Below are 20120 nucleotides of genomic sequence, written 5' to 3'. Positions count from 1 at the left end.
ATTCCATTCAACTTTCCTACAAAGGGTTCTCCATTTAACTTGACCATTTGTATTGTGCCTCTGTCGGTAATCTCCTTAATAATATACAACCCTAACCAATGCATCCCGAACTTCCCTAGGAATTTATCAAACTTAATATCATACAACAACACTAAATCGTTTACCTTGAATGTATGCAACTTGATATGGCAGTTTTTCCATGCCTTTTCACATTTCTTTTGGACTTGCTGGTGAAATCCAACAAAAAATCATTCATCTTTGAGCTCATCCAACTGCGCGAGCCTCTCCTCCAGGGCTCCACGATCCATCGTACCTATGAGCACTGTTATGCGTAGACTAAGCATGATGTATTCCATATGCATTACGACTTCCACTCCATAGACAAGCCTAAAAGGTCTCTATCCCGTCAGTTTCTTGCATGTCGTTCGATAAGCCCATAACACTGCAGGTATGCGTAGGTCCCAATCACTTTGTTGAGCACTGCATACCTTGGCCATCACATTTTCAAGCACTTCGTTGAACGCCTCCACTATCTCGTTAGCCTGTGGGTGATAAGGTGTGCTCTTTTGATGATACACCTGAAATTCCTCTGTGAGTGTGCTGATCGTCTCGTTTAGGAAGTGTGTACCACGATCTCTCATCAAGATCTTCGGACATCCAAATCACGCCAGTACCTGTTCCAATAGAAACTTCGTGGCAGTTGCACCTATGCAATCTTTCACCGGCTGCACTTCTGCCCAATGAGTCAAATAATCCATCGCAGTGATAATATACCTCGCGCCTGTATTTCCTTGAGGATTAGTGGGTCCTACAAAATCTATTACCTACTTTTCGAAAGGTTGCAATGTTATTTGTGGATTCAAAGGCATTTCATCCCTTCACGATGGCCTGCCTGTTCTTTGACATACATCACACACCTTGCAATATGCTTTTGAATCTTGATAAAGGGTTGGCCACCACAACCCTGTGCATAGAATCTTTTGCGTGGTGGCCCTTCCTGCATAATTTCCTCCCACGGCACCCCCATGAGCGTCTGCGAGGATGCTGCTTTGTTCAAATTCAGGTACATACCTTCCTAGTATTTCATCATTCCCCATCTTGTATAGATGCCCAACAATGACAGAGAAATATGCCATGTGCACCACTAATTCCTTCTTTTGCTGGATATGGTATCCTTCCAGCACAGTTCTAGTTGTTAGAAAGTGAATTATATCTTAAAAATGTCCATCCTTGATGTGCACATCAAATAGTTGCACGTCAGGTAATCCTTCCTCCAAATTAGTAGGTTCCTCCCCTATCTCGATGTGCGACAGGTGATCTAGTCCCACGTTCAATCGTCCAAGCTTCACAACAACTTCGAAATCGTACTCCTAGAAAAATAAGATCCATCTGCAAATTCGACCCCCCAATATAGGCTTATTGACTAGGTACTTTAGCGTAGAGTGATTTGTATACATCTTAAAGTGGCCTCCTAGGAAGTAGTGTCGATACTTTTGGAGCGCATATACCATAGCTAGCCCCTCGCGCTCAGTGGTGGAATAGTTCTTCTCTGCTTTAGATAATCTACGACTTGCGAACGCGATAGGGTGATCCAAGCCTTCTCCATGATCCTGTGTTAGTACTTCCCCCAGCGCTATACACGACACGTCAACATGGACATGAAACTCTTTCTTCCAATTCAGGAAGACAAGAATTGGCACAGTAACCATATTTTCTTTCAATATATCCAAGATTTTCTTACAGTCATCGTTCCAGCAGAACGTGACATCCTTCTTCAACAATTTTTCCATCGGCACGGTGATCTAGGCATAGCCTTTGATAAACTTTCTGTAATATCTCGTATGTCCAAGAGTAGCACGCAATTGTTTCACACTTCTTGGCGCTTCCAAGTTCAAAATCACCACGATCTTCGTGGGGTCTACCATCAGCCCTTGTCTACAAACCACATGCCCCAATAGGTTCCCAAAAGGAATGAAAAACAAACACTTTTTAAGGTTGAACGCGATTTGGTATCTTCAACAAGTATCCAGCATCAATCACAAGCTCGCTACATGGCGCTTAACCAGCCCAAATACAATCCGGTCATCAAAATAGACCTCCAAGAACTTATGAATATATTCCTTAAATGTCGCAACAACCACGTGCGAAAATATGGTCAATGCATTCTTCAATCCAAATGGCATGACAGTATATTGAAAGCAACCCCACTCAGTCGCGAAGGTTTTCTTGCTCCTATCCTCCGGCATGATTTTGATCTGGTGGTACCCCAAGAACCCATCAATGAAAGAATATGCTTCCTGACCACCTACATTGTCCAACACTTCATCCGTGAACGGAGTTGGGAATAGATCATGCACACAAGCGTCATTCAATTTTCTGAGATCCACACATATCCTTATCTCGTTCTTCTACTTCTTCTCTTGCACCACCATTGGGCTTACCCAATCAGATTCTTCCACATGCTCAATGATGCCTGTTGCGAGCATTTTTCTAGTTCTATGCGTACCTTCTCCTTGTATTTCGGATTTAAGTGGTAACACCTCTACTTAACTGGATTTGCGTCGGGCTTTAACATGATCTTCATCACTCCTAGATCTCCAATGATTCCTTTCAAATCCGTGAACTTGGTCGGGAATAAGTCCTGATAGTCACGGAGTAATTCAGCAACTTTATCCACCATCGCGTCATCCCACTAGTCTCTAATCTTTGTAAATTTGGGTTCTTTCTCCGTACCAATGTTCACTTATTTAGTTTTCACTGGTGCGGTTATATCAAGGTTCTCAATCTGTGGTCATTGAACCTCGCGGTGGCCTTCTTTTTCTGGAATGTTAATATTTTGCGGATCCTCATCCTCCTTTTCAGTAGTTACATTATAATATTCCAGCGCATGACTCAACGAAGTAGCCCATTTAGGTTGAATCAGGTCTAAGGGCTCCTATGGTATCCAGTGCTTCATCAATACTGTCCCACCCATCCTCAAAACTAAAGGTCATCATGAATCCTTCGCGCAGGATATCTCATTCACCTGTCCCATGGTGGAGCTATGTTTCTATATACCAGTTCATTGGTATAACATCTAGGGTATGACAAAACAGGTGCACCCACTCAGGTTGTGGCTTTTCTCCATAAGCCTGTGTCCACTTGGCCAGATGCACGCGCGGATCATCCTGTCCATCATAGTTGTCTGTCAGTTGCATCTTAGGCTTCCCAAATTGTACTCGCATCATTCTCCTACATTCACGCCAATCATCAAATCTTCCTTTGTGCGTACCCCACAATATTGCGGGCGTAGTGCGTAGTACCCAGTCGAGGGCCTGGAAATGTTTCTTTTCCGGCACCTCCCTTTCAAATGCATCCAACGTTCTACTTCTTCATCAGAATCTGAAGTGCACGAGCCCTCATGCTCCCATGTAATCCGCCCATCCATAGTGGAATTCACCCAGTCTTAGTCCCACGCTGTTATCTTATAGATGCAATCCAGATCATCATCACTCTCATAGTCATGGACTGGTCCCATATAGCACGATCCTTCAGTAGGATCCAGGGGTATGATTACGCGCAGTGACTTCTTCTCAAAGATCATTTTCTGCTTCTTCATATTGATTACCCCATTTATATTAGTAGCCTAGTCAATTCCCAGGACCGTGGGGTAGGAATTGTTGTCATCAACAATCTCTATCACATAAAAATCTTTCAGCGTGCTCTCTCCCTCAATATCCGCAGTTACTCCCTGAAATCGCCCCATGGGTATGATTTTCTGCTGATTCACCATTCTCAGCTGAATTGGATACCATTACAGCACAGGTCTCCCCATTCGCTCCCATGTCTATTTCGGTAAAACATTCACATCTGAGCCCAATTCCAGAATGACTTGATCCATCTTGTATTCTCCAATCTGCGCAGTGAGTCTCATTTCACGCCTCGTCCTTGTTTTATGCTTTCCAATCTTTCGGACTATGCGTGGTTCTCCTGGCACGGTCCCATCACATCTATTGATGAGTTCCTGTAACCATTTCACAGCCTTACTGTCCCGCAGTAACTTCATATAGGTTTCTAGAAAAGTTTTGAGCATGGAGGGATCCATCTCCAGCTCAGCCTAATCTTTGTTTCCTGAAGTGGAGGCCTCAGCGAAACTTTTCTTAGCTTCCATGAAGGTTTCCCTTGCACTCTCCAAATCAAACTCAGCTTCTTTCGTCGGGGCTTTATGAACCCAAGTACTATCTTATAGTTGTTTTTCCTTGTCATCTCCCATCATGGTTCCACTTTGGAGCACTATAGTTACATTTGGATCTTCCTCACGCGGCTCAGACCTCATCATCTGCAGGTTCTAAGTCAGGGGAGGTTGTAGTGCCCCTTTGTCACGTATCCTAGCTATCAGCATAGGACAATATTCTGTTTCATGGTCAAACAGTGTGCAATACTTGCACGACGGATGCGTTGGATTAGTGCAATCACGGGCATAATGTCCTGGTCCTCCGCAATTGTAGCAAATCAACTGTCCTCGACCTCTACCAGGTCCTCCTCCACCTCAGCCTCGTCTGCGCTCATGAAATCCTGTCCATGCCATCTTTGTGTTCTGGTCAAGGGGTTGCGTTTCGACCTGAACCCTATAGGCAGGAGTTCTATCCATCATCAATTCATAGCTCCTGTAAGTACGCTCGTCATGTCCCACTAAACTACAAAAGCTGCAGAATAATTGTTGCAGAGTTTGCGTATACTTCTGTAACAAGTGGCAGTTATCCGTGGCATCTTTTTTGGCTACTTGACAGATAGCGCACCACAAAGAAGGTGTCACAATAGGTCCTACTTGAGCTTCTAGCCTTAAAGGCATCGGTCATCCTCTTGCAAGGTAATTTGTAAAGACCGGACAGTGGTCTTTGTCATGACCCTGACTCTTGCATTTCAGGCACCATACTCCCTTGCACACTTCTAGTGGAACTGTTCTGTCCTGTTTCAGACTCTGTATCTCAAGGCACATATTCTTCAATTGCGCGTGGATCTATTGAACTCCTAGATTAGGATCTTGCATCAGGGTCTCATGTAGTCTCATGGCAATCTCCAAGGCCTCTGCCTGAGTTGTTATCTTTTGCTGCGACAATGCACTCCTTAAGTGTGGTAGTAGCGAAGCTACAAACCACTCGCGATATTGTCCATTCGTCAAATTCATATTGGCTTCGCAAATCGTACGTTTCAGCCTCTAATCCAGCTCCCAAGGCATCTCGCCTGGTAGCATCGTGATTTCTTTGAATCCAATAATCGACTGCGCTTCAGATTTAGGCCTGCTAAATTCCCTATTCAGTGCTGCTTCGATGTCTGATACTCTTGCATTTGGGTTATCGTTGGAGTACTTAATATACCAAGTCAACACGCAATCCTGCAGTGCGCTAACCAGTGTTGCTTTCTTTATATGGTCATCTGTCACACCTTGAGCTTCCCATACAGCCTTCACTACGAACTAGAATTGGTCTGGGTCCTCATTTTCCAAGCCTTTGAACAAAGGCAACTTCACTGTGTTCGCCATAATAAATCGCGGTGGTGGTGGAGGTGGTACGGGAAAAGATGGTGGTGATGACGATGAAGCCGGCGGTGGTGGTGGAAGTGGTACGGGGGAAGATGGTGGTGATGGCGGTGAAGCCGGTGGTGGTGTGGGCGAAGGTGGTATTCGTGGAATTCTTTGCCTTATCAAATGAATAGCACTTCGCGGAGAGACCTTCACGAGCTCTTCTTCGTCCCATCGTGGAGGTGAAATCAATGGGCTATTCTATGGACCCTTATTTCCTTCATTCCTGTAAACATTTCCGCTTCGCATAGCCCCGAATATCAAGGTAACTGCATAACCTGTTTTTTGTACAACAACATTTTAATCCAAGTATTCAAAGATTTTACATACTTACCTCACGATCCTTTGAAGAAGCGTCACTCTACCTCGCTATAGCTGACTAAGGTTTCGACCATGAACTCAGTAACAAATCCTCCTATAATGTGATCGAGCCAATGATCGATGGCGCGCACGATCTTATCCTTCAATGCTTCCAATCTTCGCACTAGCTCCAGGGTCCACACAATAGGACCGTCAAGTTTCCACCTTCCTTGGCTATCTGCTGGCATCGTGATCCACTCGTATAGTTCAGTAGGAAATGAGGCGAAAAATATTTCGTGGATCTCCATATACAAATAGTTATCTAACCACTGTTCTTTTGACAGTCGCAGGTTTCTATTTTCTTGTGCCACAAACTCGTGAATCCTTCTGTCCAACCAGTGTTCGATTTCTTTCTTAGTTGGATTCCAATGATACGACTTCACACATCTCTTATGCAGATTCTGGTCCCAGCAACTGAACCATTTTTTGACTTGAGGGGGCCTGACCCAGGTTCAGTGTTAGTTAGCCAAACAAATCCCTACACTACTAGCCCTTTCGGCATCAACCCGCGCAACACGGAGTGAAGTCTCACCTGAAGCAGTATGGGGGGATGCTAGAACTAAGTTTCCACACCCTTGAGATGGTTGTGATGTCAGTTTATTCCAACTATTCCTGCCTTCGCGTAGGTTACTTATCCCTCTGCTCAACCCTTCAGTACCTTCGCGAAGTATCACAATCGGCTTTCGCACAACCCTAACCAGGGGTTGAAGTCCTTTTGCACTGCTAGGGCAGCGAACTGAGCTATTTCCCAGACTAGGTTAAGTATCTTACTTATCTTATTAACAGGTCTTAGTTAGCTTCGCATAAATAGATTTTCTTACTTGCGTTCACTTAACCAATATAATTATACACATTCATGCATCATATAAGCATTAGAAGTGAAATTCATATCCAGTACAACAGATGCATAAACAGGAAATAAAGACACAGAAATGATAGAATACTTCTCTTTAATAATACTTCCAGATAATTACAGACTTGACTTGCCCTGCATACTCAGTTGCAGGGGTCCACGCACTCAGCTGCAGACTTTTAGCCCTCTGCGCACTCAGCTACAGAGCCTCTACCTACACTATGACCCAAAACTTAGACTTCTACTTCAGAGCTATCTCTCATACATGTTTGATCTTAATCCATTATTGATGCCTCTAACTACTTAGAGCTTAGCTCTATTTATACAATCCCATGGTCCGCAGACCATGGGTAGATCTTCTACAGCCGACATTACATTATCAAAATAAGGGCAGACAACCCTATGACTCTTTAACATCTATGCGCTCCACATCCATAAAATGCAGAGTCTTTACATTGGAATTAAAAAAGTGGACCAAAATATGGGCTCTAAGCCCCAAAACTGCCCTTGGGGGATCCCACGCCCAATAGTAAGAGGCCACATTCATCTTGTATTTTATACATCAGTCCATTTATGTATCTGGCCGCATTCTCTACATCTTCCTTTATGTGGCCTACTCTGATATTCAACCTATAGAATTCCTTTATATATTCTTTCACTGTCATGGAATTCAGCCTCAATTTTGTAGTTGCCTGAATAAGCTCAGTTGATAATCTTTGGGCATAAACTTTCTCTTCAATTTAGCCACCATTATTTTCTAGCTTTTAATCATTGTTTTCCCTTTTTTCTAAAATCTTCCTTTAATTCATCCCACCACAGTTTTGCACGTCCCGTTAACCTAGTCACAACATACTTGACTTTTTGGTCTTCATCAACATCCTCATAATCAAAATACTTGTATAGAGTGTTGATCTAATCCAACATCTCTTCCATTTTCAGGTTTCCATTATACAACGAAACTTTCATATTTGGTATGGAATCAACCTTGGAAACGAACTTTATTAGTTATTCATCTGGTTTCTCCCTTCTTGGAATTCCCTCCATCTCTTCCACGGAACTTGTGTCCTCACTCTCACGGACATCTCCCACATCAGGGTCTTGTCTTTTAGAAATCTCCACGGCCTCCATTCTTGTTTGGATACTCCTCAATTCCAATCTCAAGTCCTCGTCCATTCCACCCATTTCTCGACCTCCTCTTCTAAGCGACAACACAATCCTTAACAACTCCTCAAATTCTCTTACTAGCTACAGGACTTGTAGAGCTCAATTGCCCTTATACATTCATCTTGTATTTTATACATCAGTCCATTTATGTATCTGGCCACATTCTCTATACATCTTCCTTTATGTATCTGGCCACCTTCTCTACATCTTCCTTTATGTGGCCTACTCTGATATTCAACCTATAGAATTCCTTTATATATTCTTTCACTATCATGGAATTTAGCCTCAAATTTTGTAGTCGCCTGAATAAGCTCAGTTGATAATCTTTGGGCATAAACTTTCTCTTCAATTTTGCCACCATTATGTTCTAGCTTTCAATCACTGTTTTCCCATTTTTCTAAAATCTTCCTTTAATTCATCCCACCACAGTTTTGCACATCCCGTTAACCTAGTCACAACATACTTGACTTTTTGGTCCTCATCAACATCCTCATAATCAAAATACTTGTATAGAGTGTTGATCTAATCCAACATCTCTTCCATTTTCAGGTTTCCATTATACAACGACACTTTCATATTTGGTATGGAATCAACCTTGGAAACGAAATTTATTAGTTATTCATCTGATTTCTCCCTTCTTGGAATTCCCTCCATCTCTTCCATGGAACCTGTGTCCTCACTCTCACTAACATCTCCCACATCAGGGTCTTGTCTTTTAGAAATCTCCACGGCATCCATTCTTGTTTGGATACTCCTCAATTCCAATCTCAAGTCCTCGTCCATTCCACCCGTTTCTCGACCTCCTCTTCTAAGCGACAACACAATCCTTAACAACTCCTCAAATTCTCTTACTAGTTACAGGGCTTGTAGAGCTCAATTGCCCTTATAACACTTTGAATTAATTTAAGTATGGAAGCCCTCTTCCCCGAAAACCCATTTGTTCCTTGTTTCCTATCGTGCCTCCTTTTCTCTTTCTAAGAATTTTATATTTAAAATTATTTTACTCAAGCACGATGCCCACTTTTATTAAACATAGGCTAGTTGGAGGTCTGGTAGTCAACCTCGTTGACTTGTTGCACTTCGCGTCACGCCCAACTACGCCTACAGGGGTCATGCAGGGTTGCGGACAACACTCCAATTTTTGTCCGCAACCCTTGTTATATTTCACCTGTCTTCTCTTACGTTTGACTAAATGATGCCCGACCATTAATGTTTTTGAACTTCGCGCTTATTAGTTTTATCAAGAATTTAAATGCTTCCCTTACACTATAGAATTTTGTAAATATTTAATTCTTAATTGATTTCAATTTATGAGGTTAATACCAGTTCATCCATGACCATTTGGAGAGAGATGAAAACCACAAGTCCTGAAATGAACGTATTTTAAATCATACCGTTTGGAGTGGATTTGAGGCAATTAATACATCAATACAAGAATCCAGTGAGAACATTCAACTGCACAGACACTGAAACGTATATATTTCTTTTTTCTCTCTCTAGCCTAATTACATACATGTATATATACACGGTAAAGGAATGATCTTCAAAATAGAACAAGGAGACGTTGGCTAATAGCATCCTCCCTAAAGTGATAGTTGGCTTCTCTAGAAGGTTTCTACTAACAATGACATTTTCCTATAATTATCTTATAAGGGACACCTATGCAAAACAAGGACACGTAAATAAATAGAAAAATGACATTTTCCTATAATTATCTTATAAGGGACACCTATGCAAAACAAACAACAAATGATACGAGATATTTACATCAGAAATGTTTGTTTCTGAAAACAAAATGTGTAGCTATGCTAGCACTCATTACATGAACAAAATATAATTTTTCATTTTCTTAATAAAAATTACGTTTTTATATGAAAAAAACAATTAATTTAAATGTAAAATTTATATGATTTTCAACATTTTTAAATCATTTTATTATTTAAAAGAAATAATTATTACTTTTTTGGTTTATTACTTATTTGATCATGTATAAATGCTTTGTTAAACATACCACCTCCATTTACATGGAATATTCCTTTATGTTTTAGTTATGTAGTTTCTTAACATGGATAATAATACATCTAAATCAAAATTTGGAAGGCTAAAAAAATTAAAATATAAAACAAAAGCGAAAAAAATACTTTAGAAATCATTTTTTCTATCTATGTTATATATTATCTAAATATAATTAGACGTGTAAAGATAATTGGATGCTCTAAAATATTGATTCCATCTGTTTGATGGAAATATCTTTTTAGGAACGTCTCATGGCTTGTACTAAACAAACAAGACAATTCTAACAAATGCCAATACTAGGCAACAACTCCTATGTTTGTGTTATTTTTCCTTTTAAATCTCAATAACATTTTTTTTTACAATATTATAATGCCATATCATAAAGTTTAGATGTTGATGTCAATGATAAACATTAAATGTCAATAATTAATATATTTTGTTTTAAGAATCCAATAAAATTGTTTCAAATAGTAAATATATGGTATATAATCTATCTACGGTGCCTAGAGGGATCAAATCTCTTTTCAATCTAAAAGAAGTTTGCATTTGATCTTTTCATTCTAAAAGAGGTTTGCATCTCAATAGATTTGATCCCTGTAAGCGCTCAAGAGTTAAGATATATCTAGGTTGGTTTAATTCCCCACTTTAAATAGACTATATTCCACATGAATACCATGTGTCAATACCATGGGTCATTTTTTTTTATTATTATTATTATTATAAAGTGATTTTTTTTATCTGATTTTGACCAAGTTAAAATGTTTGCATTATATTAAGTTACAATACGGTTAGGGAGCACCTCTGGTGGCAATAAAATTTAAATGTCAGCTCTAAGGGATTATCTCATTGGATTGAGTCTTTGTCTTTAAACCACCTCTATTGTTGAGAGGTCACCAGGTATTTATTTGATTATGTTTCACAGAGCAGTTCTCTAGACAGAATCTTTTTCTTTAAACCACCTTTTTTTTGAGAGGTCACCATTTATTTATTTGATTATGCTTCATGGGTTCAATTCTTTAGACACTCATGAAATCATGCTATGTGTACTTGAGCCAAATTATAATTAATAAAGGGATTTTTTTAGGTCCCTATAATACTAGTGTATTCCCTTGTTATTATTGTGATTGTATCCCCTTATTGTTATTTTTGCGCCCATGTTGTCCCCATATTGTTATTATTTGCCCCATAGTAGCCCACTATTGTTATTGTTGTGCCCTTAAATTATTATTGTTATGTCGGCTTTGACTATATTGTGACCCCTTAGACTCCTATATATGGAAAGGAGGACTTTCCATTTATATACTCCAAGAATTGTTCATTTGTGTAATGTAAAGTAGGTTTCCCCCTCGAAGAGGCTGATTTTGAAGTCGTTGATCAATATTTTTTTCTATTTTGTGAGCTGGTTGCATAACAATTGGTATCAAAGCTTTGGATTCTAGGGTTTCGCTACTTCAAACAAGTCATCGTGGAATTTTCATTATAACTTTGTTTATACGATGTTTAAGCAGCTAAAATTAAAACAAAGTTGAGCCAAAATCTTGATGAACTTTAGGTACGAATTTTAGATCATGTCTCGCTATATTTTCAGAGATATGATAAAAGGAATTTAGGGTTTTGATAGGCTCCCGAATTATATCTCAAACAGGTGACTTGGAAAAAATCGTCATAACTTTCTCTCTAAGCACCAGATTGAAATTTCATAAAAGGGTATCGAACGAGGACAACCTATAGTTCGTTATCTATTGGTTTCAGGTCCGAAGATTGAAAATGTGACACATGGAACTTCGTACAAGTTTTCTCTATTGAACGAGTCTATAATCCGGCCATCGTGGGCTATTTGGAATAACGATTTCTTGGAGAATCCAATCTTAATTGTTGTAGTGTTTTCTTCTCAATGATGTATGGAAATAACCCACTTAAGATTGTGGATGACAAATAATCAGAACAATATAAACGGCTGCTAAACATTGTAGATCTGTAGCAACTGATAGAAACAAAACCTACCAAAATTCTTATTTATGCCACAATCATAGTTAAATAGAAAAAGAAAGAGTAATAACTCCAATCATTCAATGGAAACCAGATATGTAAAGAATAATTTTATGATAACACCTTTGAAGAGAACATATAAAGGTTACCAGTCCCCCTCTATGGGATGGGTTCTTGGCTATCCTCAAACGTCTTCAGCTTGTGTAGAGTCTCTCCCCTCTATAATGCATAAACCCAACAAAAATATGGTGTGCGACAATGAAAATAATCAGAGTTACAACAGTGAGTGCAACAATGAAAATAATCAAAAGTGAATAATGAATGGAAAACCCTTATTTTTATAACAAAATATTGAGTTATCCTCAAATAATGAGCAATAATAAAATATTATTGATCCCATTCTTGGAATAACCACCTGGAATATTTTAGTATATTTATTTAGGAGGGAAAAAGTATTTAAACTTTTATTTAAAAATAATAAATAAATGAATGATTTATTTATCATCTCAAGGAATTAGTTAAGGAATAATAAACAAATAAGGATTTAGCTAATTATTCCTAAGGGATTTAGTCAAATTTAACAAAGAATAATAATTAATTATTCTTGGAGAAAAATAAGATAAATAATAATTTATCTGTTTCTTTTCATGATTGGGTCAAATTTGACAAGGAATAATAATTAAAAAATGGTTTAATTAATTATTCCTAGAAGAAAGTCAAATAAATAGTGATTTATTTAATTATTCTTCATGGGTTTACCTATAAATTACTTAACAAAGGTGGTTTATTAAATAATTTCTCACAGGGAAAGCAATTTTAGTATGGTAAAATCGGCTTTACATGGTGTACTTCGATCCATCTAGTGAATTAGTCTAGATGATCAATTTTTTGGTGATAACAGATTGCACCCCAACATATGAGTGTTAGGAACAAAATGTATGACCGAAGTACGTTGTAAATACACAATCACTAGAAAACACAGGGGAGTCAGAGAGAGAGAGAGAGAGAGAGAGAGAGAGAGAGACTAATGAAGCTGAATTTGAAAGAGGATAGGGACAGAAGGGGTGAGACTAATGCGAGTCTCCTTTTATGTTGTGGTACCGGACCTCACTAAGGAAATGGAGGCATAACAGAGCCTAGAAATATAAAACTAAGCAACGAAGTACATGTTGAATGGTACATGACATGCTGGCATAACAGAGCCAGAAAATAATACAATGTGTCCCATATACATAATGCACCTGGAAAGAACATGAGCCAGGTCTAAATACAATAATATCTGAGTACATAAGATACAAAGCCCCTTCCCTCAACAAATGGGTAGGAGGGAGGGTAGAACAATTGTAGAAGCCCTGTTGAACAAAGAAGGACTCTGCAAAACTGAATGGGTCATCTGGAGGAGACGTGCATGATGTGAACACTATGATCCGTAGGAATGAACCCATCAACTCTACAGAACTGCATCTCAGGATGTAGCATAGTAGGTATGCATCTGGGCATGTGTGGGGCTACCTGAAGGGCCACCCCCTCATGAGGTCTGAAACATCTCACACACACCCGAGAATCACTGGTACAATCTGTTGCATCACTGGACCATCAAGTATATGGATCATGAACATGAAATGACCAAGTCAAAGGGAAATAATGAGACCCTTTGCTTGGTCCAAGGCATCGAACAAGAATGGAATCTGGAACTGAGATACACCACCCTCTAGGTCGTTCTTCTGGAATAAATGAGCTTATGTCGATAGAATAGGGCCCGCGATAGATGAGGCAATGGGATCCTCAACTAAAGCATGAGGGAAAATAGCAATGTGACTGATGGACTGACACTAGGGATAATGGGGAAAAGTGGGACTAAGGGACAAACAGGTGACTACCCTTATCAGAGCATAAAGTGCATGGTTGACTTGGCAGCAACTGACTCAACTCAAGAGGGGATCGAGATTGTATGACTAGAGGCCAAAATGGGAAATACAGGATGGATAGTATGAAAATATGGATGGAATACTGTGACATGATATGATGGGACATGAAATAGACTCCAAGAATTCAAGGGTGACTCATCGCGAATACTTTGAATAAGGGTGACTCGATGATGCTGCCACACAGACTAGGCCCAGTGGGGACCATCAAAAAATGAGTAAATCATGGTTACTCATGACAAAAATTGACATATGGTATGACAAGTAGTAAGAGGAGGTGGACCTAAAAGTACAAGTGTCACTTTATGACTAAATTAAATTTTGAGAGGCGATGAAGAGACCTTTCTTGGAAAAAGGGCTTCCTCGTGAAGTGTCAAATCATCAAAAATTGAGGAAGACCCATTATAGAGCTTGTTACACAACATTTTGTCATTGTCCCTGTACTCCCCGTCTACGATCCTGAATGACCTCTATAGTGTACCCGACATGATTTCCCATCATGAAGAAACTCCCAGTATGTCCCTCTTCATGAGCAGAATAATTCCCCTTTGCATCATTTTCCAAGAATCTTCCTTCTATCCCAGTTTACAAGACTAGAGCTACTGACCAATTTTATCCTCGTGTCGATTTATAGAGGTCAAAACTAGCCCTCGCACCAATCGGATCGATTGAGCCCTTTTCCAGTTGCATTGATCCTCTTTTGGAAGGTTTTTTAAATAAGGAGTTGAAGCTTCCATGTCTAGAAGCTTCATAACGGAAGTCTGGTAGATGGTTGGGCCAGATAGAGCCGAGGAAATCAGTTTGGGCTCCTTTCCCCTATAGGATGGAACAACCGCAAGAGATAAGACCTTCTCACATGATGAGAGGAACCATCTCCCATCCATCCAAGCTATATAAGTCTCTATTTTTCCCAATCAAAAGCTAGTTGGAGTTTTGGAGGAAGTGTGAATAACCAACAAGTCATTTATAGCTTGTAGCTTTCTAGTGTATGTTTGAGGGAGAATAGTTTGATTTTTTTTGGTTTGAGACTAGAAGGAAAGAGGCCTTAAAACTTCCATTTGTTGGGGCTATCCATGAAGTGCTAGTATAAGTGTGGGAACTTGGATACGTCGAAGGAGACCAACAACATCAAGGCACCGATTGCAATCTCTTTCTGACTTATACTAATGTAATTATCGATTGATTTCCTACATGAAGTTTCATTTTACATACTTATGGCTTAATGTTCCTTGACCTATTAAGTAGGATGAATACAATATTACATGTTGTCACATTTGTCGTTGTTGTTGTTTGCTTGTTTCTGGTATTTGAAGGAAGGAAACGAAAGATAGCTGGAATAAGGAAGCAGGATCATCACCAAGCAGAATATCGTTCTAAGAGGTAGGCCCTGTTAATTGATTCTAGCTTAAGGAGATTTTCCATAGATTGTTTTTTTTGTGGCTAGACTCACTTTCGCGGGCTAGAGGAATTGTTTGTGTCCGCACTGAGAATTTACTTGCACCACAAATTGGCGACTCCACTCAAGAGCCAATTCTTTTGTTTGATTGATTGTCATTTTATGGTTTTGTGTGAACTTTTCTAGTATCACCATTTCCCTTTAGTGTTCTCTACTTTGCCTGGTTTATTGCTTTGAGCCTGAAATTTACAGTGGCAACTTTGGTCTTAGCCTTTGAAAATTTTTATTTTTTTCCTTGAATCCTCGGTCAGAGCATTTATTTTTTGACAGTCACGTCGTTCAATGCGAGTTTCTAAAAAACACTTGTGTTGACCCCCTTTTGGCACATTTTTTCAATTAGCTAGTTGTGTCGATTCATGTAGGTGAAGATTAGGGTATACCCTAGATCATAGCTAGTGTGTCCTGCCCTTCTGATTTCTGTCTCTTAGTGCATTTTGACTATGTTCTCCCTAACTGGAAAGCTCTTTTATCTTGGTTTGTATGATTGGTTAATTTGCATTTCCTTCACTTGGTTTCTTGAGTTCTTAGATGGTTTATAACCCTACGACATCTAGGTCATCACCCATTCACTTGTTTTCGTACTCAAAAAGTCAAGTCCATAGTCAAATTTTCTCATTGCATTTCATTTGATTAGTCCTTTTGTTGCTTCGATTTCCATTTGACAAGTTTGAAAAGTTTCGTTTAGTGTTCAAGCGTCTCTTTTCAGGCATAGATCACATTGTCCATCTTGTTTTTGGTTCAATATTTGCTTCATTCATTTTGGAAGGAATTCTCTTTTCTGCTCGCTTGTGATTGATTGTATTGCGAATGTCTCATTGAATTGTGAAGTGTTTGTGAAAGATTCATTCTGTCATTTCATTGAAAAATAGATAATTCTAGTTTGTTGCATCAATATGTTACGTTAGTTAGAATCATTGAAGGCTAGAGTTGCATCGTCACTTGCATTGGAAAATAAATGAATTCTCTTTACTAGTGAAAGGGCTACTTGAAGTGCATTTGATAGGAAAGTTAGGAACTGGAAAGAATTTTTCATCATTTTTGTTTTCAAAAGACGAAATAGTGAAAAATCATTTTGCTTTCAATTGCTTGTTTTGTTGCATTTGAGTGTGATTTCTACTATCATTAGTGTAGATAATTCATCGAATTGAAAGGGTCTTATCTCATTTAGCTGCATATAGGTGTTTTTGAGTCACATCAATAAGGCCTGAAAACCGAGACATAATTTCAAGATAAAATCTAACATGTACTCAATTAACCTAAGGCGCATTTGAAATCTGACAATCACATCTTAGAAGGTCTAGGCTAGAGATGTGCTCCAACGTCTTAAAACCTAGCAGTTGTCATTCGCTTCAGCACTAGACGGCGCTAGTACGGACTTCTGCTCCCTTTACCGTCGAGTATATAAAGGGAGACCCCACTAGGTTGCAATCCTTTATCCATAGGAATCTGAGTATGTCACCTTGTAAATGTGATACACTAAACACATCATTCAGGGAGATTGCCTGCCCGTACTTCTCAGTTCACCGAGAGGTATTCTGCAGTTCACGGTTACCTAGTAATCCTTTTTACCTAGATCATACTAAGTAGTCATTTTGATATTTTTGACTCCCTAAATATAAAAGATCACCCGAGCATTTGTCCTTTCAAGCTTGTTTCAAAACGAAAGTGATAGAGTCACCTTTGCTTCTTTCTCAACTCTTAAAACATGAAAGAGCACAAATTTTCTTTTGCGTCTTAAAAAATTATTGCCCACGATCTTATAACATCTCTGTTAGTCTTTTTTAGACCACATCGTGAGTATACCTTTAAATACATTTTAAAGCCCTTCAAATCAATCTCTCTTTTTGTTATTTGAGACAAGATCATCGTGGTTGAACCAACTGGTTCACCTAGTTCCTCTTCCTCTCCTCTCTCTGAAAGATTGTCTGAGGAGCCTTTTCCTGAATTGCCACAGTCGCTTGAGGACCAAGGTGTTGAGCTTGGAATTGTTCTGAGTATTCAACTTTTGTCATCTCGTCCTCCCCCTTCAGATACTGGGTCACTTTCTTACATTGGCTCGGAATCTCTAGATAGCCCTATTCAGACTCCCAAGAGTCTGCCAACTTCTGAAGGTCAACTTGGACTGGTTGTTTATCGTCTGAATCCTTTGTTCGATCCTATTGTGATATCACTGTAGTGTTCGTACAATTTGTACGATCAGCTGGGTATTCCTTTGGAATTATCCCCTCGAACATCTTCGGTAGTCCGTCGTCATCTGTTTTCACCCATGGAATCAGAAGGAGAAATCCCAGTCTCCTCTCTGAGTCACTTGGAAGTTTCCACTCCACACACAGTCGAGAAGCAGGAATATCCTTTCCCTCCTGAAGGTTTCCCTTACACGGGAAGCATTCCGACTAGTGTTCATCCTGAGTTACCATGTAATTATGTGACTTTAGCTTAGTTGGTTTCAGGCATGCCTACTGCCTCATCATTGTATCACAACCCTATTTGGGCATCTGGCACTATGCCTACCACAGGTCCATTCATTCAGAACTTGACCACCCAACGAATGGTGATTTCTACAGTTACTTCAGTCCTTGTGCAAACCACCTGTTGGCTTGTTGGGGCCTGACCCAGGTTCAGAGATGATTTAGCCAAACAAATCCCAATACTACTGGCCCTTTCGGCAACAGCCCGCAGAGCACGGACTGAGGTCTCACCCAAAGTAGTATGGTAGGATTCTAGAACTAGGTTTTTGCACCCTGGGGATGTCTGATGGGTTCCATGTGGTCTGTGGTTTGACCCTGCATGCACGTCGCTACGTTCACTTATCAGTACCTCACAACCTATGATGCTATCTTCGCGCAGTCCCACTCGAGGGCCGAACAGTGTTATTACCCAAGGCCTTATTAGTAACCTGATATTAGTTGATTAACTTAGCTTATATGTATGCTTTCAGTTATACTTAAAAATATTCACCATTCATACAAAGGTGCGTAGTAAATAAACAGTATAATTGCAATTGATATCAAACATGTAATAACATAAGAATAGATACACGGAATTCAGATACAAATTCTCTTTAATATTCTTCGTCCTCGGTTACAGACTCGACTCCGCCCTGTGCACTCAGCTGCAGGGGTCCACGCACTCAGCTACAGACTCTACTAGGCCTCTGCGCACTCAGCTGCAGAGCCTCTTCCTACTACTATGACCCAAGATACTTAGATTCTTGCTCTATACTTGCTATCTTATTCTATCTATCAGATTCCATCCCTTCATTCATTAGCTTACAACTTAGAGCCTCGCTCTATTTATACAATCCCATGGGCCATGGACCATGCATAGGCCAACACTACATTCAAAACTTAGGGCGGACAACCCTATGACTCTAACATACAATTTGCGCTCCGCGCCCACAATTCGCAGAGTCTTTACAACAATATTACTCAAAACTTGGGCTTTGAGCCCCAAACCATGCTGTGGGGGGATTCCATTCCCAACAGGCCCCCAACACAAACATCATGACTCACCCTCAAGTCACTCTTTCGGCACGGTGATCTTGGCGTGGAGTCCCTCCAACTGTTCCCAAATAGTCTTGATGTCCGCAGCACACTGTGTTGCTGCTTGTTGTACCTACTGCATTCTCCCTTCTGAGACCTCTGTTTCTGGCGTGTTGCGTTGCATCTGTTCATGCATCCCCTGAATCTTCACAAGCTTTCCTTCAATATTTGTTTTTATTGTGAAGGCCTCGTCGATCCATGGTTGGACGCACGCTTTGAGAATTGCTTCCTTATGGCACGCCGCGTCCACCTGTTCCTTTAATGCCTTGGCTTGCTGCATCCTTGCAAGCCGCTGAGTAAGGACTATGGTCTGCGCAGTCACTCTAATGTTGTTGTACTATTGCTAGAGTTCGCGTGCCTCTGTCTCCAACCATTGGATGTTGGGGTCCTCTTGCAACATCATGAGGACCTCAAGCGCCTGTTCCAACATGTTGGTACAATCGCGCACTACACCTCCAATCTCTTCCAACCCTGCAGTAATAGCATTGGCACGTTGTTCTCTGATCTCTAGGGGAGTGGAAGGTTGTGCCTTCAACCGCAGCTCAGAAATCTGAAGGTTCAGCTCCAGCTGAACCTTTGTTGTCTCTTCTCTCACATCGCGGACTCCACTTGCCAAACTGTGAATCCACACTTCTACCAGTAGATTGCCTGTGATAGCTAGCTCTGGGACATGTTAGCAAGCGTCATCTAACGTCTGCACCAACCTTTGGTTCTGCAATACCAACTCGTCACGCTGCAAGCTAAGTTGTTCCATATTGATCTTCTATTCACTAAGAACTTGGATTGCGTTGTTCTCCCTAGCGCGCAGCTCTACTGTTATTCCATCTTGTAGCTGATAAAGGGTTTCCCGGGGAAGGGCAGCTAGATTAAGGCCAAGGCCATTCAACATGCTAACCGTCATTCGGTCCATCACATCTGATGATACTAACGCTCCCTCTGGAAACACTATTGTGTTGGCCATCCTCGCGCACAGCATCTACTCTGCTGCTGAAGTGCCTGCTGCGATGTGGGCAGACAGGGTACCTTCATAAGGGGGCCACACCTATAACTCCTGCAGTTGCACACTGAGGGACCCCAACACACTCTGGTGCTTCGTCATAAACTCTTGGAGCGCTTCACTGGTGACATCGCGAACCATCTCGCCAATGTCATGGATATCACCTTTGGTTAAGGTGATCGGGTCAATGGCCAACTTTGAAGCCTTGACCTTCTTCCTTGGACCTGATCTCTCTGCGATGCATGGTCGTTTGAGCTG

This window comes from Pinus tabuliformis, chromosome 1_2, assembly GCF_031772625.1.
Source record: "Pinus tabuliformis cultivar Carrire ecotype Pingquan chromosome 1_2, CPIR1, whole genome shotgun sequence".
Taxonomy (NCBI): domain Eukaryota; kingdom Viridiplantae; phylum Streptophyta; class Pinopsida; order Pinales; family Pinaceae; genus Pinus; species Pinus tabuliformis.
The sequence above is the reverse complement of the archived record's forward strand: the minus strand, read 5'-3'. Positions refer to the sequence as shown.